This window comes from Pezoporus occidentalis, unplaced genomic scaffold (genome assembly GCF_034315485.1).
Source record: "Pezoporus occidentalis ecotype Australia unplaced genomic scaffold, CSIRO_AGI_Poc_V1 ctg27, whole genome shotgun sequence".
Lineage (NCBI taxonomy): Eukaryota > Metazoa > Chordata > Aves > Psittaciformes > Psittacidae > Pezoporus > Pezoporus occidentalis.
In genome coordinates, this window is record NW_026914611.1 from 2923973 (window position 1) to 2950993 (window position 27021).

General features: G+C 38.4%; 1 protein-coding gene and 1 long non-coding RNA gene across 2 annotated transcripts in view; one reads left to right on the top strand and one right to left on the bottom strand.

Moving 5' to 3' along the window:
* The window catches only part of LOC134166689 (T-cell activation Rho GTPase-activating protein-like), a 1836444-nt gene that overhangs the window by 1009479 nt on the left and 799944 nt on the right, over nucleotides 1-27021 (bottom strand). The gene's annotated exons all lie outside the window — the stretch shown is intronic.
* On the top strand, nucleotides 21388-24557 carry LOC134166770 (uncharacterized). The gene is made up of 3 exons (XR_009965986.1): nucleotides 21388-21942; nucleotides 22781-23123; nucleotides 23646-24557. It is a non-coding gene; the product is annotated as an uncharacterized LOC134166770 (long non-coding RNA).

Below are 27021 nucleotides of genomic sequence, written 5' to 3' on the forward strand. Positions count from 1 at the left end.
GCTCCAGTCCCTTAATCATCTTTGAGGCCCCACGGCCCCATGATGCACTTGCTCCGATAAATCCATATCTTTCTTGTATTAGGCAGACCAGACTTAGATGCACAACTTGAGGTGAGGATCACCATTGTAAATTTGAGTGGAAGGATCACCCCTCTCAACTCACCAATGATGCTTTTCCTAATGGAGCTCCAGAAACAATTGGCTTTTTCTGCAAGGGTACATTGCATTCTAGCAACTGTACTTTGAAAGTAGATAATTCCTTGCATTCAAAATTGAGCTACATACTGTTCCTTCTTTCTAACTTAGTAGAAAAAAAAGTGTTTAAATTCCTTTGAATAATAGCACAGGGAAGTACTGAAATTACAGTCATCTTTAATCTTTTATTTACTTGATTTCTCCATTTTTTTCCAGCATGCCATCTCACTTCTACAGTATGATATTGTGTGTCTAATTTAAAATTCCCATCTATTGCTTTTTTTGTCACCAGTGAGAGCAGATAGCTGTATCTAGCTTTATCTAGTACTCCACTTTAGTTGTTCCTTGCCATGGAGAACGGGACCCACAGACAATGTATACATACAAGCAAATATTGCTAAGGATCACACTAGGGTGGAGGAGTTCGGAAGCTCTCCCAGGTGTCTCTTAAATATTAAAGTAGAGTCAGTTATTCCAAGCAAAACCAGGTGGATTAAACTTGCTTGTGTGGCTACCCACCTTACCAAGTGACTGCTATCCACTATTTGAAGTTTTCCATGTGGACAGTAAAGCACTCGAAGTGCTTTCAACTAGTAAAAATTCCCAGTGATACTTACCTCAGTTTTGCCCCTTACACCTTTCTCTTGGAGTGGAATGGGGAGGGGGAATTATTTTGCTTGAAGATATTCAGAATTTTCCATGTTTATACTCTTGACCAGTCTGCTAGAGTTCTCATTTTGTGCTAACTCATCACTAGACAAAATAGCCCTGTTGAAATCCAGAAGCTAAGTCATATAAGCTTGGAACAACTGAAATAATGAGGTAGTATCATCTGCTTTTAGTTCAAAGTTTGAAAGAACTCTGGGAATCCATCTTTCTACATCAGCAAGGATTGCCAGTACTCAGTCAATCTACTCACAATACTTGAAAAAGAAAAAAAATTACTTTCATACCAAAAGCATGCAAAGTGCTTCCAGTATTATTTTCAATTTGTCAACATAACAAAAATGATGGAAGTGATTATCCCTCTAATACGTAATGCAGTTACTATTGAAAATTTTAGAAGCTAGCCATCAGGTAAGGGAACAATCTATTTCCCTCCAATATCATATAGTTTAGACATTGGCAACCATTCAGAATAGCACTCTCCCAGTAAAACACTCAGTTTTCATTGTTTAGGGGCTGATGTATTCTCAGGAATCATGAATAGTTTGTCCTGAAGAAAAGAGAGAGCTTTACTGTGCCAATTTTGTCTCGGGTGAGATATAAATATGATGCAATTAAATAGAAAGATTTGGGGAAAAAATTATCGAATTTATTGAAGTTTGCTTAAAAATGTTAAAAATAGCCTTCGAGCCCATGAAACACAAACCAGAATGAATGCATGTGCCTGAGAGAGATACATAAAGCCTCGCTTAGAAGGTTAGAGGGTTTTTTTACCCTGTTTTGTTTTGATTTGATTGTTTTTCTTAATTCAGTAGAGCAAAGCATCTAATGTAGGCATGAGCAGGGATAAGGAAAACAGGCTTTATTCTAATTATGTAACCTAATGTGGTGATTTAGTCTTGGACAGTTGCCAGCCTCCTACCTCCCTCCTCCTTCCCCCCATGTAATTATTCCCCCTCAACAGGACAGAACAGAAATTAAGATGAAAAAATCCTGTGGGTTGAAGTAATGACAGGGAGATTCTTTACCAATTACTGTCATGGGTAAAAAAGACTTAAGTTGGGGAAAATCAAAATATTGCCAATTAAAAAATCAAACCCCCCAAAATAAAGCAACAATTTCTTATACCTACACCCCCAGCCTAAGCAGGTTCCTTCTCTTTCCAGTGCTTAATTATATTCACACAGATTTTATTTTCATTCTATCCAGTCACAACCCCCTGTTTCAATTTGTGGCTACTGCCTCTTGTTCTCCTGCCATGCATTTCAGCAGAGCCTGGCACTGTCAGTAACCTTCTTTTGCATACTGGGAAATTGCTCTTTGTTTCTCTCAAAAACTGCCTTTTTCCAGTTTAAACATGCTTTGTCTCTTAGCATTTCCTGACAGTTCAAGTGCTCCAGACCCATCTGGGTCGCTTTCCAATGAACTCATTCCAGATGATCGACATCATTCTTGTACTCCTAAATCCAGTTCTATTGTCCGTGTTGTAAGTCCAAGTATTCTTGAGGCTGCTGTTCCTTCATTTCCACCAAGGCACACTATTGATTCCTGTTTAACCTACTGCCCACCAGGATTCCAAACTCTTCTTCAGCAGAGCTGCTACTTAGTCTGCCTTTCCACAGTTCCCAGGGGAGTGGAGAAGCAATCCATCCCACTCCAACTAATCTTATGCCAGTGCTAGCAAGAGATGCCCAGAACCAGGGAGAGATTGCAGGTCAGCAGTAATGCACCTGAAGAGCAGGACAAAGTAAATCCTGCCATTCTAGCCAGTAAGTCAGCTTCACTGGGGTCCCAAATTAAATGCCTCTATGCTAATGCATGTAGCATGGGAAAAAACAACAGGCATTACAGGCCTGGGGAGACAAGGAGGGGGTGTCACTCTGTATGCTAATGACCAGCTGGAGAGCAGATGATAAAGGAGTTGACCAAAAGGTTATGGATCAGGATTAAAGGGAGGTCAGGGACAGGTGACATTATTGTCAGGGTCTGCTACAGCTCACTTGACCGGAAAGACCCAGCAGATGAGGTCCTCTACAGTGAGATTAGCAGCCTCTCATTCACAAGCCCTGGTCTTCATGGGGGACTTCAACCACGCTGATATCTGTTGGAGGAACAAAATAGCAGGGCACAAGCAATCCTCACCTGGGAAATAAATATTCATATATACTGAAAACTTTATTTTATGGTTCTCTAAAATCATCTTGTTCTGTAAAAGTGGTATTTTACAGTAATTTTGCCTTAAATTGAGGCAATGCATTTGTGTCTAAGTTAACAGTTTCACATATTCGTTGAGCAGTTTTCTGAATTCTTACACAAGATGTAATGGTAGAACAAGCACTTAATTTTCTGCAGAAGGAAACCAATAAAATGGAATTGATGCAATTTCAGTACATCAAGTTAGTGGTACAGAACACCAAGTTTCAGAAACTGTTATGTTTTACACAACTTTTATTATTGATTGTGTACCAGAACTAAGATTATATGTGGCAAGGAAAACTGTGTATGCAACTGCAGGTCTGTTACTTCAGCTGGATGAGTAAGACTCTTAAACAGGTTCCAGGAAACATAACACATGCTAGAGTGGTTAACTCTCACTTTTGCTGGTCAACAGTGGCTCTGTCCATTCTGCTGAGTAACACAGAGCTCACTGAAAATCTTCATTACTAGATCAATGGTTCTTCATAATCTTTGAGTGCTAGAAGGCTCCCTGGCACATGCAGCTGGTGTCACTCAGGTTTATGAGAGAATGCTGAGGTGAGTCGCTCGAGAGAGGACACCTTCAACACCGGAGGGGGGGGGAGATCAGAGTCCAGAAGCCTCAACTCAGAGCGGTCAGAGCCACCGAGGGAGCCTCAAGTCCTCGACAGGACCTGCCCAGGAGCCGGCAGCTCAGCTGACGAGAGCGAGCAGCTGACTCACAGGGGGCGGAGCCAGAAGCGGCGGTAGGAGCCCTGGCTGGTTAAAAACCTGCCACAGGGAGCGCGACACACCGGGCGAACAGAGGTGGTCGAGGCAGTTTGTGCGGGCGGTCGAGCGGGATGGTGAGCACGCGTTGTATGATCAGGGCCCGGTCTGGCAGCTCTGCTCTGGCTGCCCCGGCGGTGGCCAGCGTAGGCACCCAGACAGAGCCGATGAGAGGGGAGGCTGCAGTGCAGAGCTCTGAGGGTAGAGACAGCCTGCCCTGGTCTGGTGAGGGGAGGGTGCACAATGGGCAGGGCTGCACTCGGTGCTCCCTGGTGGAGGTCCTCCTGCAGCAGGGGCTGAGCTGCGGGATGCTGTTAATAGGCTGCGAGATGTCAGGGAAGCTGAGAGGAAGCAGGAATGCTTGCTCCATGCCCAAACTGTGCAGGGGCCTCGAGCTTCACCTCTACCTCATGAAGGAAAGAAGGAGGCCGTTAACCTGGGAAACTGGGAATTAGTGACCAAAAAAAAAAAAAAAAAACAACGAAAAAAAGAAGGAAAAGGACAACCAAAAGCAAGGGGCTTCCCCCTAAATCCCCTGTCCCCACACAGAACCACTTTGCTGTCCTGCAGGGGGCTAATGAGGAAATGCACTTGAGCCAGAAACAGCTGGCTGATGCCCTGATAAAGAAGATCTCTACTGGTGCTGCTAGGAAAAAGCAGCGGGTCATAGTAGTAGGGGACTCTACACTGAAAGGGACAGAAGCACTTGCCTGCCGGCCAGACCCTGTCTCAAGGGAGGTGTGTTGCCTACCAGGGGCACGGATCAGGGATGTGGCAGAAAGGCTGCCTGCTCTAGTAAGTCCCATGGACTATTACCCACTCCTGGTGATACATATGGGTGCTAGGGATATAGATAGTAGTAGCCTGGGGAACATAAGGAAGGACTACAGAGCCCCGGGGGAGGTGGTTAGGGGCTCTGGAGCTCAGATAGTCTTTTCATCAATTCTCCAGGATACAGGGGAGGACCTAAAAAAAGCTAGGAGGATTAGACAGGTTAATAAAAGGGTGGTGTCATAGTCAGGGGTTTGGGTGTCTTGAACATGGGACCCAAGCTTGTAGGCCAGGTCTAGTGGGGGCTGGTGGAGCTGGTTTGATAAAGAAGGGAAAGAGCAGTTTTGGTAGGAGGCTTGCCAGACTGGTCAAGGAGGCTTTAAACTAGTTGTGCTGGGGGAGGGAGGCATCATTCCATTCCAACACACCCAGTCAGTTGCCAGAACCTATAATAAGTGCTTGGAGCACTGTAGAGATATCCCAGCCGCTCCAGCCAATGAGCCGGCTTCAGCTGGAGCTCGGCTCAGATGCCTCTATACAAATGCCTGTAGCATGGGGAACAAACAAGAGGAATGAAGAGAGATGTGTGCACGTCTACAGGGGTATGATATAATAGGCATCACAGAAACATGGTGGGTGGCTCCTATGACTGGAGTGTTGGAATGGAAGGTTACGGGCTCTTTAGGAAAGACAGGCCTGGCAGGCAGGGAGGGGGAGTTGCCCTTTATGTTAGGGATAGGCTGGAGAGTATGAAACTCTGTCTGGGGACAGGTGAGCAGTCCACAGAGAGTTTGTGGGTCAGGTTAAAGGGAATATAGCTATGGGAGACATTACTGTGGGGATCTGTTACAAACCGCCTAATCAAGGAGAACATGCGGATGAAGCACTCCATAGACAGGAAAAGCCTCACGCTCGCAGGCCCTTGTTCTCATGGGTGACTTAAACCACCCTGACATCTGTTGGAGCGACAGTACAGCCCGGCACAAGCAATCCAGGAGGTTCCTCGATTGTGTAGAAGACAACTTCCTTCTGAAAGTAATAGAGAAGCTGCCAAGGAGAGGTGCCATGCTTGACCTCGTGCTCACCAACAGGGAAGGGCTCATTGGAAATGTGACTCTACAGGGCAGCCTTGGAAGCAGCGATCATGCGATGCTCGAATTTGAGGTCCTCAGGACAGTGAGAAGAGCATGCAGCAAGCTCACTGCCCTGGACTTCAAAAGAGCAGACTTTGGCCTCTTCAGGAACCTGCTTAGGAAGGTTCCATGGGATACAACCAGGAGGGCAGAGGGGCACAAGACTGTTGGTTGATATTCAAGGATCACCTTCTACAAGCTCAGGAGTGTTGCATCCCTACCAGAAGGAAGTGCAGCAGGAGGGCCAGGAGACCTCCTTGGATGGATAAGGAGCTGCTGAGGAAAATTCAGAGGGAAAAAGAAGCTTATAAAAGGGGGAAGCAAGGACAGGTGTCCTGGGGAGAATACAAGGGTGTTGTCCGGGAAGCTAGGGACCAGGTGAGGAAAGATAAGGCCCACTTAAAATTAAAGTTGGCTAGGGATATTAAGGATAACAGGAAGGGATTCTACAAGTACATAGCAAATAAAAAACAGACTAGGGACAACATGGGCCCTCTCCGGAAGCTGTCAGGAGAACTGGCTACCCTGGATTTGGAGAAGGCTGAGGTTCTGAATGACTTCTTTGCCTCGGTCTTCACTGGCAAAGGCTCTGACCAAACTGCCCAAGTCTTGGAAGGCAGATGCAGGGACTGTGAGAATGAAGACCTTGCACCCACTGTAGGAGAGGAACTGGTTCGACACCATCTTAAAAATCTGAACGTGCACAAGTCTGTGGGTCTTGATGAGATCCATCTGCAGGTCCCGAAGGAGCTGGCAAATGAAGTTGCTAAGCCGCTGGCCATCATATTTGAGAAATCATGGCAGTCAGGTGAAGTTCCCGACAACTGGAAAAAGGGAAATATAACCCCCGTTTTCAAGAAGGGGAAAATGGATGACCCGGGGAATTACAGACCAGTCAGTCTCACCTCTGTGCCTGGCAAAATCTTGGAGCAGATTCTCCTGGATGGCATGCTAAGGCACATGAAAAACAACAAGGTGCTTGATGACAGCCAGCATGGCTTCACTAAGGGGAAATCCTTCCTGACCAATTTGGTGGCCTTCTATGATGGTGCTACAGAACTGATGGACAGGGGTAGAGCAGTTGATGTCATCTACCTGGACTTGTGCAAAGTGTTCGACACTGTCCCACACAACATCCTTGTCTCTAAGTTGGAGAGACATCAATTTGATGGATGGACCACTCGGTGGATAAAGAACTGGCTGGATGGCCGCACACAAAGAGTTGTCGTCGATGGCTCAATGTCTGGCTGGAGACCATTAACAAGTGGTGTCCCTGAGGGATCGGTGTTGGGACTGGTCTTGTTTAACATCTTCGTTGCTGACACGGAGAGTGGGGTTGAGTGCTCTCTCAGGAAGTTTGCCGATGACACCAAGCTGTGTGGTTTGGTTGATACCCTGGAGGGAAGGAATGCCATCCAAAGGGACCTCGACATGCTTGTGATGTGGGCTGATACCAACCTCATGAAGTTTAACCATGCCAAGTGCAAGGTCCTACACCTGGGTCGGAGCAATCCCAGGCACAGCTACAGGTTGGGCAGAGACGAGATTCAGAGCAGCCCTGCGGAGAAGGACTTGGGGGTGTTGGTTGATGAGAAAATGAACATGAGCTGGCAGTGTGCGCTTGCAGCCCAGAAAGCCAACCCTATCCTGGGCTGCATCAAAAGGAGCGTGACCAGCAGGTTGAAGGAGGTGATCCTGCCCCTCTACTCTGCTCTTGTGAGACCTCACGTGGAGTATTGTGTGCAGTTCTGGTGTCCTCAACATCAAAATGACATGGAACTGTTGGAACAAGTCTAGAGAAGGGCCATGAGGATGATCAGGGGACTGGACCACCTCCCGTATGAAGACAGGCTGAGGAAGTTGGGGCTGTTCAGCCTGGAGAAGAGAAGGCTGCGTGGAGGCCTCATAGCAGCCTTCCAGTATCTGAAGGGGGCCTATAGGGATGCTGGAGAGGGACTCTTCATTAGAGACTGTAGTGATAGGACAAGGGGTAATGGGTTAAAACTTCAACAGGGGAAGTTTAGATTGGATATAAGGAGGAAATTCTTTCCTGTTAGGGTGGTGAGGCACTGGAATGGGTTGCCCAGGGAGGTTGTGAATGCTCCATCCCTGGCAGTGTTCAAGACCAGGTTGGACGAGGCCTTGGGTGATATGACTTAGCGTAAGGTGTCCCTGCCCATGGCAGGGGGGTTGGAACTAGATGATCTTAAGGTCCTTTCCAACCCTAACGATTCTATGATTCTATAAAATATCCCTGCAGTGAGGTTATTTTGAACACTGCACCAGGTTTGGCTACTCCATCCAATGCAGTGCTTCAACACTGTTACATATATCTTCATACCTCCATATATTTTCATGCTGCATCCCAAAGAAATACAGTACCCCTGAACAACATGCTGCGTAAACAGCAATTTGGCAAACAGAAACTTCACCTTATTTCGTACAATTTGATTTGGGAAAAAAGTGTCCAGCAGGGCTACTACATGTTGGCTCTAGAGACAATCAAAGGAGCCACAGGAATGATCCATATCCAGAGCTTTCATGATGTAATTGTGGCCTCTTAACTTATGGCCAAAGAGTAGTCTTTGGCCCCACTTTATTTAGTAATATATAGAAAGAGTTGGTCAGAAGCTAGTTATGAACTAGTAACATTTACATTATTTAGCATTTATATAGAAAATGCATAGTTTGCTGTACAATATATTTCAGTGCAAGGGACATTTCATACTGAAACACAGCAATCAGTCACCAAAGAGATAAAATAACTGGTTTACATGTCATTGATATGCAGGTTTACTTATTATACATTTCAGTGCAGGTGACTGCACTTTCTGTTTTGAAAAGTAAAAAAGACACCTTTCTTCCTAAAGATGTAAAGCAACATCTACTTTAGCTAAGAAAGTGGCACAACTAAGTCCAAGATAATGAGAGAATAGAGGAAACTTTAAATGAAAGACTACATTTTTATAACCCACTAGAATAATTCAAAGGGGATACAGGCTATAACAAATCAACAGACTTTCTCAAAAATAATGGGAGAAAGGATAATATTTAGGATTCAATTTTATGTGCTCTCTGAGAAGTGACCTTGAATGTGTTCCATGACAGCATCTTTTCAAGACAGACTCTTTCCTGTGAATGGTTTTATTCATAAATATTAACAAATAGTTCAAACTGGAACATGTAAATGGAAATCTCAATTGCTGTGTCCTTATGAGGAACACAGCAAGTCACTAAAGCACAGAAGACTGAGAGATAACTGGTAAGTACTTACTTCCTGTAAATGCATTAAGCAGATTTTCTTTCATTTCTGCACCAGTTATCTTATTACAAGTATCTATATCAGTGTTGACTATTTTGAGTGTTATTACTAAAGCATTATATGTACAAATGACCTTAATCTAGTTTGAATTTCTTTTGTGGTTCAGCAACCCTGATGGTAACATGACATTCTATTCTTTGAGTATGCTGAAACTGTAGATCAGTCCTTGTGTCACCTAAAGCAGTCAATACCTTAACTCAATGTCACTTTCAATGTTCTAAGGTTAAAACAGTACATTCCCTTGGAGAGTCTCTATTACACAAGTCAGGCTGACAGAAAAATCTTCCAGTAACTGCTGGTGACATTGAAGGCTTACTGGCAAGCAGAAAGGTCTTAATATGCACTCATAAATCCATGCATATGTGCAAACAATAAGAAAACTCCATTAGCTGTTAATATTTCTGTATATTTCTGTTAACCTATTGTAACAGGCAGCTGTAATTCCAGCTAATTTTGTTAGTTTATTTTTGCAAAGATTCCTGTGAAAATGGTTTTGCCTGCTCACACACTGCTGGCTGCCTTCAGAAGCATAAAAGACCATTAAAACAGAAGGTTGACTAAAGGGATATACAAAGTTAATGTTCTAACTATGAAAAAAAAGCTGTCATGTTCTTACACCTAATAACACATGACATTTTCTGTGGTGAGGAACTCAATAAATGAGTTACAGAAATGAAAAAAAAAAAAAAGCTTCCTTCATACCTTATATGTTCTTAGCGATCAAAGTCATTAAGTTACAAATAAAATACAATAGAAACCAGGATTTATAAAATCCATGGGCCTACTTGTTTAATTTTCATAAATGAGACTCACCAGTACACAGACATTCTTCAGTCTATACTGTCCTCCAGAAATTTGATACTATTTATCAAGCCTGAATTAGAAAGACTGTTGCCTGTGGGAGAGCACCTACATTCCTCTGTCCAAGAGAGTACTTCTGCTAACTTCCAATCCATATTTTCCACCTCAGAAATATATCAGACTTTCCTTAGCTTACAGTTCTATTCCTCAAGAGGAAAACCTAGGAGAGAAGGTCTCAGAAGAAGATCATGATGCTTTTCAGACAGGAATTATGTGAAGCACTTGAGTGATCACAATGCTGGAGTGCCCTGGATTTAAGTTAGACAAAACACTGTTGTGGTCCACTTTTCATTGTTGTTTATGGGTTTGTTTTTTGTTTTTTTTTTGTAATTATTTAAATTGCATTCTTTTCACATTCCTCTATCTTTTGACCAAACCTGAAATAACTCAGCCATATAACTCTTCTGTGTTTTCAGTTGGTCTTCCCAGGTTTATAGCAGGACATTTATTTAGAAAATAATGCAAGGAAGCATGAAATGTTGTAGCTAACACTGCTGGAGTGCTGGTTTCCCTTCAATTCTGGATCTGTCAAATGTTTTAAAGTTTGTCTTTTTTTAGTTTTCCTTAATCTCTGGATGTACAAAAATATGTATATTCTTTGTTGTAATTAGAAATACTGTATCTCCTTTTACTCAGAGGGAATTCCACTTAGGCAGTAAACAGCTAATTTATCTAAAGATGCCCATTTATCATTTATGAACAGAGCTGGAAAATGACTTGCCGAAGAAGATGACAATTATGTTCTAATACATATCTTTAGGCAGTTGAGGTATATGAAGGTATTTAAGGCAATGTAGGATTTCCTTATAAAAATTCTATCTATTGATAAATTCAGGATTGGTCAAATCTATCCAGTTTTGCTTTTCCCTTGGGATATTTAAATACAAACACTTAAGGCTAAGGATAGACTTTATTGAATTACTTTTGTTCTGGTTTTATCGTGACACTGGCATTCTTTCATGTCTAGACACTGTTCTCAAAAGCAGCTCATGAAAATCTATTATTATTTTTTAAAATTATTCTTTTTATTTTCTATGTTTCTCTTTAAAACTTAGCAGTCTCTTTAAATACCCCCACAAAAACATGCAGTCTAAAATCAGAAGGAATTATTTTCTTTTAGATCTTTCTTATGCTAAATTACCTTAACCCCTAGCTGAACCAAAATTAGTGATTCTGTGGGGAAGTAACACTGAGAAAGATTAAATTAAATAGATGCATTCAGGAACTAATACATGACCAGCTAAATTTCTGGTAGCTTATGAGTGACTGTACACTTAATTAATGGGATCCATCCTACAAATCCCCTGGCATTCTTATTTGCAGTGAATGTACTTCGTTACCTTTTGAAGTATCAAATAAGTATAGCCATTGACAACCTTTTTTTTTCAGTTTTGGAAAGCCTACAGCTTTTGGAGGAGTCATATCACAATGAAGCAGTTTTATTTCTGTCCCTTCATTTGACATCTTTCATTCTCTACCTTTTCCAGGTATCCTATCTTTATCTGCATATCACAGACAAACTACTAATAATGCAGTTTTCAAAAGTAATATGCCAAGTGCAATAACCATGCCAAGTGCAAGCTCCTACACCTGGGTCGGAGCAATCCCAGGCACAGCTGCAGGTTGGGCAGAGACGAGATTCAGAGCAGCCCTGCGGAGAAGGACTTGGGGGTGTTGGTTGATGAGAAAATGAACATGAGCTGGCAGTGTGCGCTTGCAGCCCAGAAAGCCAACCCTATCCTGGGCTGCATCAAAAGGAGCGTGACCAGCAGGTTGAAGGAGGTGATCCTGCCCCTCTACTCTGCTCTTGTGAGACCTCACGTGGAGTATTGTGTGCAGTTCTGGTGTCCTCAACATCAAAATGACATGGAACTGTTGGAACAAGTCTAGAGAAGGGCCATGAGGATGATCAGGGGACTGGACCACCTCCCGTATGAAGACAGGCTGAGGAAGTTGGGGCTGTTCAGCCTGGAGAAGAGAAGGCTGCGTGGAGGCCTCATAGCAGCCTTCCAGTATCTGAAGGGGGCCTATAGGAATGCTGGAGAGGGACTCCTCATTAGAGACTGTAGTGACAGGACAAGGGGTAACGGGTTAAAACTTCAACAGGGTAAGTTTAGGTTGGATATAAGGAGGAAATTCTTTCCTGTTAGGGTGGTGAGGCACTGGAATAGGTTGCCCAGGGAGGTTGTGAATGCTCCATCCCTGGCAGTGTTCAAGACCAGGTTGGACAAGGCCTTGGGTGATATGATTTAGCGTAAGGTGTCCCTGCCCACGGCAGGGGGGTTGGAACTTGATGATCTTAAGGTCCTTTCCAACCCTAACGATTCTATGATTCTATGATTCTATGAATATAATGAATTATATTACTATTAATATATTAATATATAGAGCATATTAATATATGATTGATATATTAATATATTATATAATAAAAGTAATATAAGTAATTATAATTAATATATTAACTATAATAAATATAATAAAGTAATATAATTGCCACTAATAATATAATAAATATATAATATTACTAATACAATAGAATTTAAAAAATAAGTAATATAAAAGAATTATGATATAATTATAAGTAATATAATTAAAAAAAAGTAATAAAAGTAATAAAAAGTAATATAATTAGCATTTTCCATTTAGTTCATTCCTTCTGTTGGATGCTTGGGAGGAGTGGAATTGCAGCGGAGTGTAATACTAAGTCATTATTTACTCAGTAATTATCATGAACACTACTCCTTCCGGGTAACTTTATAGGATCATACTGTGACATAGTCCCTTCGCTGTTGGTTTTCTTTTTGTTTTGTTTTGTCTTAGTTTGTTTTCCAGTATATTAACACTGCTTATGTGATTAAACCAAAGGTAAACATGAGTAGTTTCCCATAGATCCAGTGAGGAAACAGCTTGTAGTTTCTCCAGAGGTTTAGTGTAGACAGGTCCAAAATATATCTGCCTACTGTAAACACTGACATATATTATACCTAAAGAACTGCAATGGCTTTAGAACCAAAAAAAGAGGAAATCAGATCACATAATCACAGAGTCACAGAGTCAGTCCCAGAATCACAGAACATTTGAGGTTAGAAGGGACCTCCAGAGGTCATCTAGTCCAGTCTCATCTTGGAGCCAGCAGTAGGAAAAGCTTGTAGCAGCTTCCCACAGTAAAGTCACACCTGTGGCCCTACCACTACCAAAACCTTGCCATACAAACCCAATACAGTTCTCTAAACATAGAAGATAAAATCTTTTGTAATCAAAAGAGAGCAAGTTGCAGTTGGTTTCTGCATTTTATTTTTTAATGTTTTTCCTTTATACTTGTCAAAGTAATTAATACTCATCATTACATTACAATGTACAATTGTACATTACAATTAATACAGGCATATACTTGTCAAAGTAATCTAAAACATTGGCCCATTTATTTTCATTATTATCTTTGGAGTTATTCTTAGAATTACAGAACAATAGATCGAAACAGAAAGCTCTTATGCATTCTTCTAGTTCTGTATAATGCCATTAACCAAGACTCAGTTTGTCACAAAATACACAGTTCAGAAAATAATAGTCAGGTAACATTTGGAAATAAGAATATTAAGCCTTTATACAGACATCAAAACTATAAGTAATGACTGTATTCATCACAATCCATACCTACTACATGCGTGGCCAATATGAAACCTGGGGTGCTTGCAAAGGTTACTGAGGTTACTGAGAACAGATAGGTAACAAATGCCAATACCAATTTTTGTCATCTAAAGAACTTCAAACATTGCTGTTCTTACTGCTCTCTTAGCTTATACAGTTCAGTGCTAGCTAACCCATTTCAAAATCTGCAAATTTGGTGAAGGGACATGTCAGCAGTGTGAACACTAACCACATAGGTGAAAATCAGCAATGGCAATGTGAACTATATCTAGTTTTTATAAAACAGCTTGACAGATGAAATACAATTTCTTCTCTCATTTTGGAGTGTTGCACTTTTGGATAAAAGGATGAAAACAATTTACTTAGGTAAAAAAAAACAACCACCTGGCTGAGCAAAGAAAAGTCATAGAATGATTGAACGATTTGGTTGGAAGTGACCTTAAAGATCATCTAGTTCCAACCCCCCTTGCCATTGGCAGAGCCACCTTCCACTAGAGCAAGTTGCTCAAAGCCCCATCCAACCTGACCTTGGACGCTTCAGTGAAGAGACACCCTCAACTTCTCAGGGCAACCTCTTCCAGTCTCAGCACCCTCACCTGTTCTAGTGACCCACCAGAGATCATGATCCTGATCTCTGTTGACTGTAATGGAAGCTTAGACATCTATGCATATGTAATCACAGGGGTCCCTCTCTGAAGACATTCAGAACCCACCTGAGTGCATTTCTGTGTAACCTGCTCTAGGTGCCCCTGCCTTGGAAGGGGGGATTGGACTAGTAATCTCCAGAAATCCCTTTCAACCCAAACAATTCCATGATTCTGTGATCCATGGAATACTTCTGGCCCTTCTAAAATGAAAATAGGAGATGACGTGACATACCTACTGTAGGATCTCCCAAGTGGCACTCATTTCTAGGGTGAATTCTAGGGCTTTATTTAGGCATGGATGTCTAAAATTTGCAGCTGAACCTATGCATGCTAAATTATAATCACTTCTTTAATCACCGATCTTTTAATTCTTTTCTCTAGTGGCAATCTTTCTGTAAGGAAAGTAAAGTGACTTGAGGTTTTCGAATCTGTTTGGGTTTTTTTGAGGGTGGTGGTTTTGGGGGAAGGTTGTTTTCTTTTTTTCTGAGTGTGGAACATCCTGTAATTTTCCCTTGGAAATGTGTTTCTCTTCAGCTGATGGAGACCTATATGACCTATATTGAGCATCGTTGCTTCAAATGCTGAATTGGTTTACAGTAAGAAACCACTGCTGTCTTCTTCAGAAATCACATTTTAGAAGCAGCCGTGCTTAACACCTTCAGTTAGTAACTGTAAGTGGATTTTGTATGCAGACAAACATATTCTGTCCTTGTAGACCTGATTCAAGCCCCTAATCTCTAGAGTACAATAAGAGTGCAGACATACCTCTGGCTTTAGGTCTTTCCCTTGGGTAGTTCTAGATCCATTCCACAGTCAGCATACAAAGTGGAGTTTTTCATGTTCTATCTCTGAAGCATTAAACATTCCTGCATATAGTAGAGAGAACCTGAAGATACCACCTTCGGATTCTATTAAGGTATGGATAACTAAAAACTAAGTTCTGTGACACGTAACTGAGAGATGACTGAAATTTTATTTTGGGCTTTAGTCTCCTGACAGGTTTATCCATCTGGCATCAATTGATTAAGCAGATTTAGTGGTTGGATTAGGTGGTTAGTATCAGGAAATGCTCAAAAAGCAAGTGGCTTTAAAAGCCTGGGTAGAAGGTAAGTTGCATGTGGAAGACCTCATTATGCCGAATTAAGAGGATCTCTCACACTGCAGATTTTACCTGTCAGGGAGCAGAAATATACTTCAGTGATTTGTATTTCTAATTATTTCGATGCTCTGCCTGAGAGGCCCTCCAATTCATCAGACAGAGAGTTCTCAGACGTATACTTGAGTACCTTGGATCAAACCAGTTTGTTGCATGAGTTTACAAATGCAGACAAATGTACATGTAAATGCAATATTGAACCTTACTGTCTTAGCAGGTTTAAAGGTTACACTCAGAACTAGCTGAATAGAGCTCCTTGGCTTTTTGTCTTCACTGCATGCACATATGGAAATTGCTTTCTATTTTGCTTAACAATCTAATCCTTCAAGATCTGGGTTTGAAAGTCATGTGGTAGTTTTTCTAGTCTTATATAGCTATTCAGAATAACAAATTTAATTCACCCTTAATGTCATGTATTTTAAATCAACAGTTTTTATGCCAAGGTTGAACTTGGCATAAAAAATAGTGTAGGGAGAAAGTTAGTGCTGTAGTTTGCTTTTACCATTGCATTATAATTAATTATAGTAGAATTGGAAATCACCAAAGAAAGGATTAAGGTACGGCGTAGTGAAGGTAATGAATTTCTGTACCAGGTTCAAAAAAAATGGCACAGGCAAGAGGTACCAAAGCAGAATTCAGAAAATTAGTGACTACTTATCATTATTTAGCTGCATCTCCAGCTATCTCATCTCTCTTTTAATATAAGTGATTTTATCACCTGTAGAACAATGCTCAAGACTGAATGGCATGAAAGTGACATCTATTTGCTCACAGAAGGAAACAAAACACTACACTCAAAGGAAGCATACAGGGAGAAGACAAGAGAACATGCATATGAAAAGCAAAGTAGGAATACGTATCTGAAACAATAGGGGATTTGAATTAAATTAAACTGAATTTCTGTCAGTGAAAATAATTACCATGACAGCATATCAGAGGCTTGTGCCATGAGATACACAGGGTATGTAGCGTATAGCTGCAGGTGTTCTATATTTGTATCAGTGCACCAGTAACACAACAAAACAGCTTCTCTCTTGGAACTGCCTCACTTCAAGGTGGACTGGTATACAGATGGAGCTAGGGAAACTTGGAAATTACTGTGAAGTATGTATGTGTGAATTCTGAATGTATGCAATCACATCATGTCTTTCTCATTAATTACTGTACTGGTTTTGGCTGGGATAGAGTCAAATTTCTTCACAGTATCTCGTATGGCACTGTTTTTAACTTGTGACCAAAACAGTATTGATAACACACCAGTGTTTCAGTTACTGCCAAGCAGTGCTTACACATAGTCAAGGCCTTTTCTAGTTTCACACCACCCCACCAGTAAGAAGGCTAAGGGTACACAAGAAGTTGGGAGGGGACACAGCAGGGACAGCTGACCCCAACTGACCAAAGGGATCTCCCATAGCATATGACAGCATGCTCAACATATAAAGCTGGAGGAAGAAGAAGGACAGAGGGGAGTTTGGAGCGATGGCATTTGTCTTCCCAACCAACCATTAGTCATGATGGAGCCCTGCTTTCCTGGAGATGAGTGAACTTCAGACTGCAGATGGGAAGCAGTGAATGAATTCCTTATTTTACTTTATATGGATGTACAGTTGTTTTGTTTGTTTGTTTTTAGCTATTAAACTGTCATTATCTCAGTCCATGAGTTTTTGCATTTTTGGACCTCTAATTCTCTTCCCCATCCCACTGGTGAAGAGTGACTGAGCACTGTGTGGGGCTTAGCTGTCTACAGGGGCTGAACCACAACATAGCCCTAAGAGTTTCAGTATTAATTGCAAGGGTGTCTCTTTTATACATATATGCCAGACATATATTTATGAAATTGTCCTAATATTCATTAAAATGCCTGATAGTTTTAGCTTCTGGACCTCATTAATTCAATTCAATTTTGAGCTTTTTTATGTAAGACAGAGACTTTTTTGCTTTTAAGATACTCAGTATATTGTTTCATCATACTTTCTCTGCTATACTTCTGTTATTCATTAGTGATCACATTTACAAAGCAAATATTATTTATATTACAGCTTAGTGTCTCCCCAGGCTATACGAGATAGTGTGACTTCCTAACAGTGAAGCTTACCTTAAGGCCATTAGTATAATAAGTACATTTCTTACTCGATTCTCTGTGTAAACATTTTGACTTCTGAGCCTTTGAACTGATTGATGTAGTTTACATGAGCATTGCTTATTTGTACAGTGCATTTTAAAGCATATCTACCATAACTAAAAATAGCTAAAGCTCAATGATTATTTTGAAACAAGCCCACTAGAAAGTAGCCCCAGATGGACTCTTTCTGTCTCACCTAAAGCCTGAACTGACATTTCTTGTGTATAATAAATTGCTTCTGGAAAGTAGCTCATTAAGTCTTTCTTGCTACAAAATTTCTATCAAAACAAATGAATGAGTTCATGATAAGGGGAAAAAGAGAACAAAGGGGCTTTCTCTCTGCTGAAGTATGGAGCTGTCCCCTACACCCATGAAGAAATTAAGATTTTTTTTCTTCTTCCTACTTTCTTTTTATTTGCTTGTTTATTTTTAAATACTTTTAAAAATTACCGTATGTTCTGCTGTAGCTGTGACAAAAAGATATTGAAAAAACATAATGTACACTGGGGACAAATTATCTGTTGACATAACTCCATTATCAGTCCCACTCCTGCCTTTCTGAGTACCATATGCTGGAAGTGCAAAAGTCATACTATCACCATAAGGAATATATCATTGTTAGTTTGTTTTCCTTCTCTCTCACTGTGATGTAGCTAACACAATATGCTTGAACTGTCCTCTGCAGGAGTCTCTCATTTCACAGTACAGAAGACTAGGACTTGTAAGTCAGACAGTGATGTTTCACCTTAAGCCATCTAAAATTAAGAGAATACACTGCTCAGATCCCTCAGAGGGATGACAGACTTGTGGCAAAACCACTGCAGATCTTGTTAATCACTTACATCTAAGTGATAAATGCTACTGAAGTGAAAGGAACTGGCATTGCCCAGCCCTTTTGTTTTGGTTTTAGGTTTGTTTTGGTTGGTTGTTTGGTTTGGGTTTGGTTTTGATTTACTTTTTTGCTGGTCTTCACTCTAATAATTCAAACAGAATTCAAGCAGCAGTGGTCCTGAAATTTGCAGTGTGTAGGAAAATAAAAGACAGAAGGTCAATCAGGAAGCTTTTTTTTTTTTTGTTGCTTTTTATTTACAAGTAATAAAGTGACCTTTCTCATTGTGTAGTGCATATCCATATTTTGCCTAGGTGCATTACCTCTTAGAGTCAGATAGTTGCTAACTGAAACATGCAAGAACAGATTTTTATGTATTTTTTTTAATGCTTCAGGACTTTTTTGGTAACTGTGAATTGCCAAAAAAATGGCAGAGAAGAAGACTAAGTGTTGTCCCAGGGTAAAGGTGTTAGCAGGAAACCAAAAACAGTAGAAAACAGTAGAAGCAAGTTAAGGAAAGACAACAGGATATTGTTATAAATAAGCTTTATCCTACATAACAAGAATTTTGACAATGTGAATGCAAACTGGTTTAAATCAGGTTATCTACAAGCTAAAGTGAGAATGATAGAATAAAAACATTCTGTTGAAAACACTTTCCAAACAGAGATACTGGATAATGGAAAGATATTAGGGAAAGATGTTAAAGAGTATATGTCAGTGGAATTTTAAAGAGCAGGTCAAACAAAAAGAATAGTTTAAGCATAGATTATTTACCTTTGGGGAAGTCAGTGGCTCAATGACCTTTTGAGAACACATTGCGTCTTTTTTTTATGTGGTGCTATGATTTTACAGCAGGTAGGCCTCCATACTAAATGCTCATTTAAAAAAAGCAAACTGAATTTTGTCTTGATACAAGAAGAAGGCAGAATTTGTAATGAAATAGTGTTAAAAGAGATCTAAATACACTGTGTTCAATAAAAGGCTTTTACACAAAACATTATTATCAATGTACCATAACAATTACAGTGATAAAAACAAGATCAAAGCCTACAAAGTTGTCAAAATTGAACATTACCAATGAAAATGTCATTTGACATTACATTGTTCATATGAAAAACCCCACAACTTTGTTTAATTAAATACAAATATTTATTTATATTTATTTTACTAAAATGTTGTCAACCGGTAATAGTAAACATAATAAACACTGACAAGATAATCAAGCTATCAGAAAAATATCAAGAACCTGTAAAAGATCGATCAAAGGATAATGCTTGGGAGATAATTTCTCATAGTAAACTACTATTTTAATCAAGGATTTAAGGGGGAGGAAAAAAAACCCAAACCCTAACGAAGAAAAAAAGCTCCTTTATCCACCTTGTCATGTGACCTGTAAGTGAATGTGTGAAACCTTGCAGGCAGTAGCTAACAACATAATAGGTCAACATTCTATTCTGTTCTATTGACTCTTCCCTACAATATCATTCCAAGAACATCACTGTTCCCAATATATGAAATTTCTGCATCTGTATGATAAGAGTAGAGATAACACAAAAATCTTACAGGCAGAAGCATCCAAAAGCTTGCATCTTAAATGGAAATATATTATAATTTCAGTTATAATTGAAATTATCTGCTTTTACTGATTGAAATACACACTTTACTTTCATTCAGTTTTTCAAGAATGTGTATCTATATCTATCTACCTTTCTATCTACCTATCTATCTACCTACCTTTCTTTCTATCTATCTATCTATCTATCTATCTATCTATCTATCTATCTATCTATCTATCGACAATGATCAAAGAAGCAAGGCACAATGCTACAAAGTAGTTGTGCCAGAAAAAGAAAGACAGTATTGAGGCTGTTTAGATATACAAAAATGCATTTTAGGTAAAATAATTTTATAATTTCGAAAGACTGAACAATTTTTTTAACAGATCACATGGAAACACTGGTTTTTTATAAACCTATAAAACACATTACACTGTTATTCAATATTATGTCATACAATGTGTTCTTTATGTCTGTTAACATCTATAGCACAGAAAGATAAAGTGAATATACTGGAGAAGAAATCACTAGTTTCAGTTCTATGCTAGGTAAGAACACAAGTTGAACAAAAACTGAGGAGAAAAAAATGCTGACAATAGATCTATTTAATTTCAGTGGATATTATCATATTTTTCTACCATTCTACGAAAACAATTTTAAAATTAGCATGGGGAAAATATAACAGACACGTTTTGAAAAGAAATAAATTGAAGAGGAATCAATTTCAAATGTGGAAAGCTTATAAATCTGAGATCTGAGGCAACCCATTTAATATAGACGTTTGGAGACCCAGAAAGAAATACGAAGTTATAGACCTTTCACATGCATTTGTTCAGATCTAGAGAATTTCTCCAAATTTAAAGAATGGATATTTTGTCTACTTTATGGGGTGAAGCAAGAAAAATGTTTATATTAATTATCAACAAACGGTTTTTGCAATAATAAACCGGATTATCAGAAAAGAGTCTCTGCATCTTGTAATATGACACTATTCATATGGGTATTGTCAAATCATTCACCTTTCAGAGGATATTTTCTGCCTCCAAGTGTTTGTTACCTAATTTCTTTGATTTTGAGACAATTAGCCTTTTCATTTGCTATTTAAAAGAGACCATAGAAACTGCTGAAGTAATTGAGAAGCTATCTTGAAAAGGTAAAAGCAGACATGGTTACACAGTACATGTTACTCCAGTAATCCAATGCATTACATTTCTTCTTTTATATGTGCAAGCATTTTGAATGTTATCAATTTAGTCACACAATTCTGCACTTCAGCTAGAAGCAAAATGTCAGCAGTAGCTTAAGTTTCCCTTTGTATAAGGTTAAGAAATTAAGTACATTTAATATTCTTTCTCCTATGCGAATAGATAGCATACTGTTTTCCAGTGTGATACTGGAATATCTTCCAATACTTAACTTGTGTTCTTAGAACCATGGTATTTTTAATCTGACTTTTTCCATTAAAATGTCAATTTACTTCTATGTAGATTACAAAATACAAGGGTATTTTCTTAACCATAGAACTTGTGGAGTTTATGTGAGATTTTCATTTTGTTTGGTTTGGTTTTCAAGCAAAAACACAGATCCATGTTGCTTCCCTCAAAAGCATTCCCCAATTTTACCTGTAAGCTTGTCTAACCTACTGCTTATTGAACTCCTTTACCTTAGAACATTTGAAGAAATTTGCTTTCTAATGTTTCAAACAGACCTTGTATTGTGTTGGGGTTTTTCTGTTTGGGTTTTTTGGTGTTTTGTTTTTTTTTTCCTAATTTTTATTTTATTCTTATCAAGAAAAAGCTTCCCCAGCCACAGTATTTGTTCAAAAACCCAAATTTGATATTCAGGTTCACTGGAGGAATGAGGAATGCCTTAACAAGTACTGGAAAGCTGTACACTGAACAAAACTAATACTCAAGGGCAGTAAGGGCCATTGAAGCAGGTTTGTGAGATTCAAAGACCTCCTCAGCTGCTGAGCCTGATCCAAAGGTCACTGAAAGTCAACAAATGGCCATTTATGGTGTCAAAAGTGATTTTGAAATGTACCTCCCAGAGCATCTGGAGATGTTGTAAGTGTCATAACGCCAGTGTTATCAGAAGCTGTTACAGGTTTTTGGTGCTTTTGTTGTTTGGCTTTGGGTGTTTGGGGTTTTGTTTTGTTCTGTTTTGTATTTTTTTTTTTTTTTTTGGTTTTGTGGGTTGGTTTTTTTTGTGCATGTGATATATTGCATGCTACATTACGCTAATGGTGTGATTTATTCATGACTGAGGTCATAACAAATCATGCTTAATGTTTAGGACAATGTGAGCATTCTCTAAAGAAATAATTTTGTAATTCAATGGTAACTAGATAGAAATAGTTCAGGTGTACTATGAATAAGTCCAAGGTGAAAAATTATTGATTTTTCAAATCTCTCGCATTGTTTCTCAGAACAAAGCAAGTGTAAGTCATCATTATCTGGATCAATATCATAGATAAATAGCTCAGCATTTAAAGTTCTTCCTGTGAAACAGTACTTCTTGCTAATGGCTATAAGTATTAAATTTCATTTAGGTGTCTAATTTTGTTATTAGCATTATACATTGTACTTCCTTTCTACTAATCTCATGTGTGGTATCAAAATCAGATAGTAAGTCCATTAGTGCAGGTTTATTTGCAGTATTTTAATTTACCATGGTTTTCATTTTTCACTTATAGATACTTTTTAATCAAGTGGTACAGGAAAATAAAATTTCTACACTACCTAAAATGACCCTTTTAATGGTTAGATATCTGTTTATAAGAGTTTACTGGTGTTTATAAAATTATTTATAATGATAATATATTTCTAGCTTTTTTATTTTGTTATTTGGTTTTGATTGCTTCTAAAAGCTTATTTTGTGTTTGTTTCCGTCACTTTTTTGTAGGGTTTGATTACGTAACACACTGACTCCTGCTCTTTGGTACACAAGATGAATGCTAAAATTTTTTTCTGTTTTAAGATAAAAAATCCTTCTGCCTGTCTCTCCAATGCCTTGTGTATCTCAAGAGCTAGAATTTTGTGCAATTCTATGTAAACTGTATTTGAAAGTACTTGATAGCTCCACCACTTGTAGTCGCAGCATATACCATATCCAGACCAATGTGCTGACCACCCTTAAATCTGTGACCAGGTTTCCAAGCAAACTACTTAGCCTGAAGTAACAGACTGGAAGTTCCAGTTAATCTGTACATGGTGGGATGGGCAAGGAATGTTCCAGTATGAAGCAGGTTAGAATGCTGCACTGGGTAGACATACCTCAATCAATCTGTTGAAATAAAATGCACAAACACAGGAACTGTATGTTTTACTGATGCTCCCCCTGCCCAACACCTTAGCAAAAACTATTTTAACTTCTCGTAAGAGAAAATCCACTATCTTCTGAAAACCAACTGACAACAGGCTAAATCTTCAAAGTTCTATGTGTCACTTTAACTATGTGTGTTTCAAATGCCAATATCTGTTTCTTTAAGTCATCAGCTAGCCCTGACATACATTGACAGGGAATGTTTCCCAGCACAGGAACTTGAGCATGCACATATTCTTAAAAGGTTAGATCAGTATCTGTCAGAACTTTTGTTTATGCCAGCTCTCCCAGTGAATATTTTTCATGAGTGTAGAGTTGGCTTATATTAAGAAACATTCCCAATAGAATGTGTATAACCGCCCTGTTCTGAATACGTTTAATAGAATTAATGTAGGCTGTCCCACAGCAATCTGTATCATTTATCAACCTAACTGTAGTCTATCAGCACTACCCTAACAGGAATGGAAAGGATGTATTTTAAGAAGGGCAGTCTTCAAACAACAAGTTTTCAGAAGATTATCTGTATTAAAATAAGACTTGTAAAACACAGCAAAGAGATAAGGAGGATAGAAATACTTTGCACATTTTAAAGACATCAGCTGCAGAAGAGTGAAGGATTGACAACTGCTCAGATATTGGTTAATATGAGATAGCCCACAGTCAAAAGTACTGCTGTAAAATCAAACATCTCATTTCATAATCTCTATTTTGCAGCAGAGTATAACAGAAGAATGTTTATAAAAGACAATCAAGGACAACTTTCATGCCCTGAAGATATTACCAAGTATTTCAAACAAAAAAAATCATATTATCCAAGTGACAGGTACAATTTCAGTAGAGAATGAAGGACTGTGTTAAGTACACTTGGATTTAGGGAACTGACATTTTACTAAGCAAACACCTTATTTTTTCTCATATGAATTTTTTTTTTTTTACAATCTTTTTTCCAGTCTTATGAAGGACAATGTTTTAGATGTGTACAGGTATTGCAAAATTAAATAAAGGAGACCTTATTCGCTGAAACCAATATGTATAAATAATGTAGTATTTCTATAGATGCTTCAGGAATGATAACAGTAGGCCTTTTACAATGCTGAGATGTCTCTTTGAACTTGCTACTATAATCACTGTGTACATAACTTAATAGTATAACAGCAATACTTTATCTTCAGAGCACTTGCATCCTGATATGTGAAATGGTAGGGTTGGATCATAAACAGCAGTTGAAAAAGTTACAAAGCTATTTATTGACTATATAAAGAACTTTGTTTCTTATTTTAGGAAGGCTGTTTTGCCTTAACTCAGTACTAGACACTTTAAATAAACAAAATACATATTTAAAAAAAAAAACAAACAAACAAAAAAACACAAACAAAAAACCCAAAAGCCACAAACAAAACAATCCCCCCCACAAAATAACCAAAACTTGAAAAGTATCTAAGCTCTCTGCTCTACTGAATTGCCAGACAGTTGTAAGAGGTAATACAGAGGACTGATGTTCACTGCTACATTTTCACCTTTCATTCCCAGATCAGGAAAAAGGAAAAAAATTACCTGGAGAGAGAAAAGCATCTGTTTTAAAATTTAAAGATTTGGGAAATCAGTTTTATTTGTCCTTACTACAATTTCAGTTACTGGGATATTTTTCGAACGCTTGAATGACAAAGGACCATTTTTCTTGGATTTACTGAAAATTTATATTCGCATCTTGCAGAACAATACTATTACATTGTACAATGCACTGCAAGAAATTCTGGGATAAGAAAGTCTAATTTTCAGTTCTAATTTTAAAGGTGCTTATTAGCATGAAATTAAAAAAAAAATGTTCACATTTGAGTTTCTCCCCTAGGAATTTTACATTATCCAGAAAGCACAAAGAGAAACCTATTAGCTGACCATGACAGAATATGGCACTACCTGCTACAGTTAATTATAAAATATAAGTAATAAAAACATATTCTTATATAAAGCAATTACCATTGAAACAAAGGTGCGTTAGGTCAATACATGAGTATACTACAGAATGAAAAGAAAATATTTAAAGGATACACTAAGGCAATTACTTGCCAGCTTAATTTAAAAAACGCTGAAGCTCGTATTTGTTAAGATTTATACTTCCACTATACCTCATCTACCCAGACATGCTCTCAATTCTATTCCTAGTCCATAAAGTAAGTATGTGCATACACTTTTTTTTTTTTTTTTTTTGGGGGGGGGAAGAACTTCTAAGAATTTCAACATGTTTGCATGCTTGGCTTTTCCTCCATTTACTTTCCCATGCTTGAAACAATGTCTGTATTTATTCAGTTTGTATTTATTCTTTTTATTTTATTTTTTTGACAAAGAAATTACTGTCAGGTACTAAGAATTCACAGCAAATAATGCATGTAATACAATTTAGAAAAACTTCTCAAAAACTTCAAACTGACAGATTTTAATTAACAATGAAAGTCAGAATTCATAATTCTTCCAGTCCATTGACTAATTTGTTAAAATATTTTGGATTTATTTGCTGGTGGTGAAGAAGCACTCAATGAACAGGTTTAAGGGTGTATTTGGTACCAGTATGTTCTTGTACAGGTACCTACAAAAGACTTCAAAATGTTTCTCATAAGGCAATCACAAACCACCATAAAAATCAGTATGTATTCTTCACCTTTCACTGCTGTATGAATGTTTCATACAGTTTCAGCAGAAATGGTATATATTTTTGCTAAGAATGACTGTACCACTTTCTTCAGCAGCACGTTTTAAAGTATTACCAGGTTATCGTAATAATTCTCTAAAACGCTATTTGTGATGAAATAGATACTTAATTTGAATTTTTCATTCTTGGGAATCAATAATGCCATTTTCTAAAGTTTGTAACCAAAATGAGTATCAGGCACTGTGAAAACAATATGGAAAGTCTAGCTGTTTCACTTTTCAGAGAACACTTTAATTATTCATTGACTGAATAACCTTTCTTGATTCCTTAAATGTAAAGTTTCAAAGGACAACCACTTCGCATTTATAAGGAACTGCTTCCAATAGTACTTAATCTGCTTTCTTTTCATTGCACAGGACTTCATAACAGCAGCGAAAAAATGTTTACCCTTTTACTGTCAATAGTGTACTCAGCCTGCTGCTTTGATTTTAAGGTCTGCTTAATATTTTATGCAGACTTATTTCACAGTTATTTTTGAAACTACCACGTTACTTATTTATTCCACAGGTGTATTCTTGCTGTAGGGTCTAGGATAGAGGAAACCAGTTAACTGTATTTTAGTATTTATGTTGGTAGAATTCCCATTCAGGGATATGAACATCATCTTTTAATTAGACTCATCCAAAGCCATGGTTCTTAAAAAAAAGAACTGACAACTTGAATTATATTTGGTATAGGATGTCTATATCTAGTGCAACGCACTACTACTAAATGGACAGTCATGCTAAAAAAGTTGCTGTTATGAGCTGCCATCAAAGCTAATAAGCACATGCAAGTTACATAAAAATATATTTGAACAGGCCTCGATAAACTACATTCATCATTGACACCTATAGATCAGGGAAAAGTCCGACCCTGAAAAGTGCAACCATAACTTTGATTAGCTGACAGAAGGTAAAACCACAGACGTTAACAGTATCACTCCAGACTTAATACCAATTTAAGTGGTAGCAGTATTAATGATTCAAAAATTAAGTGTATGTGTGTCTTACTAAATAGGAATTCATGTAGGAAATTAAGTGATTTTTTTTAATCAATGATTATTTTTTAATCAGTGTTTTCAACACATGAAGATGACACTTTCCCTAGCCTGGAAAAACCTAATGAAGTTCTA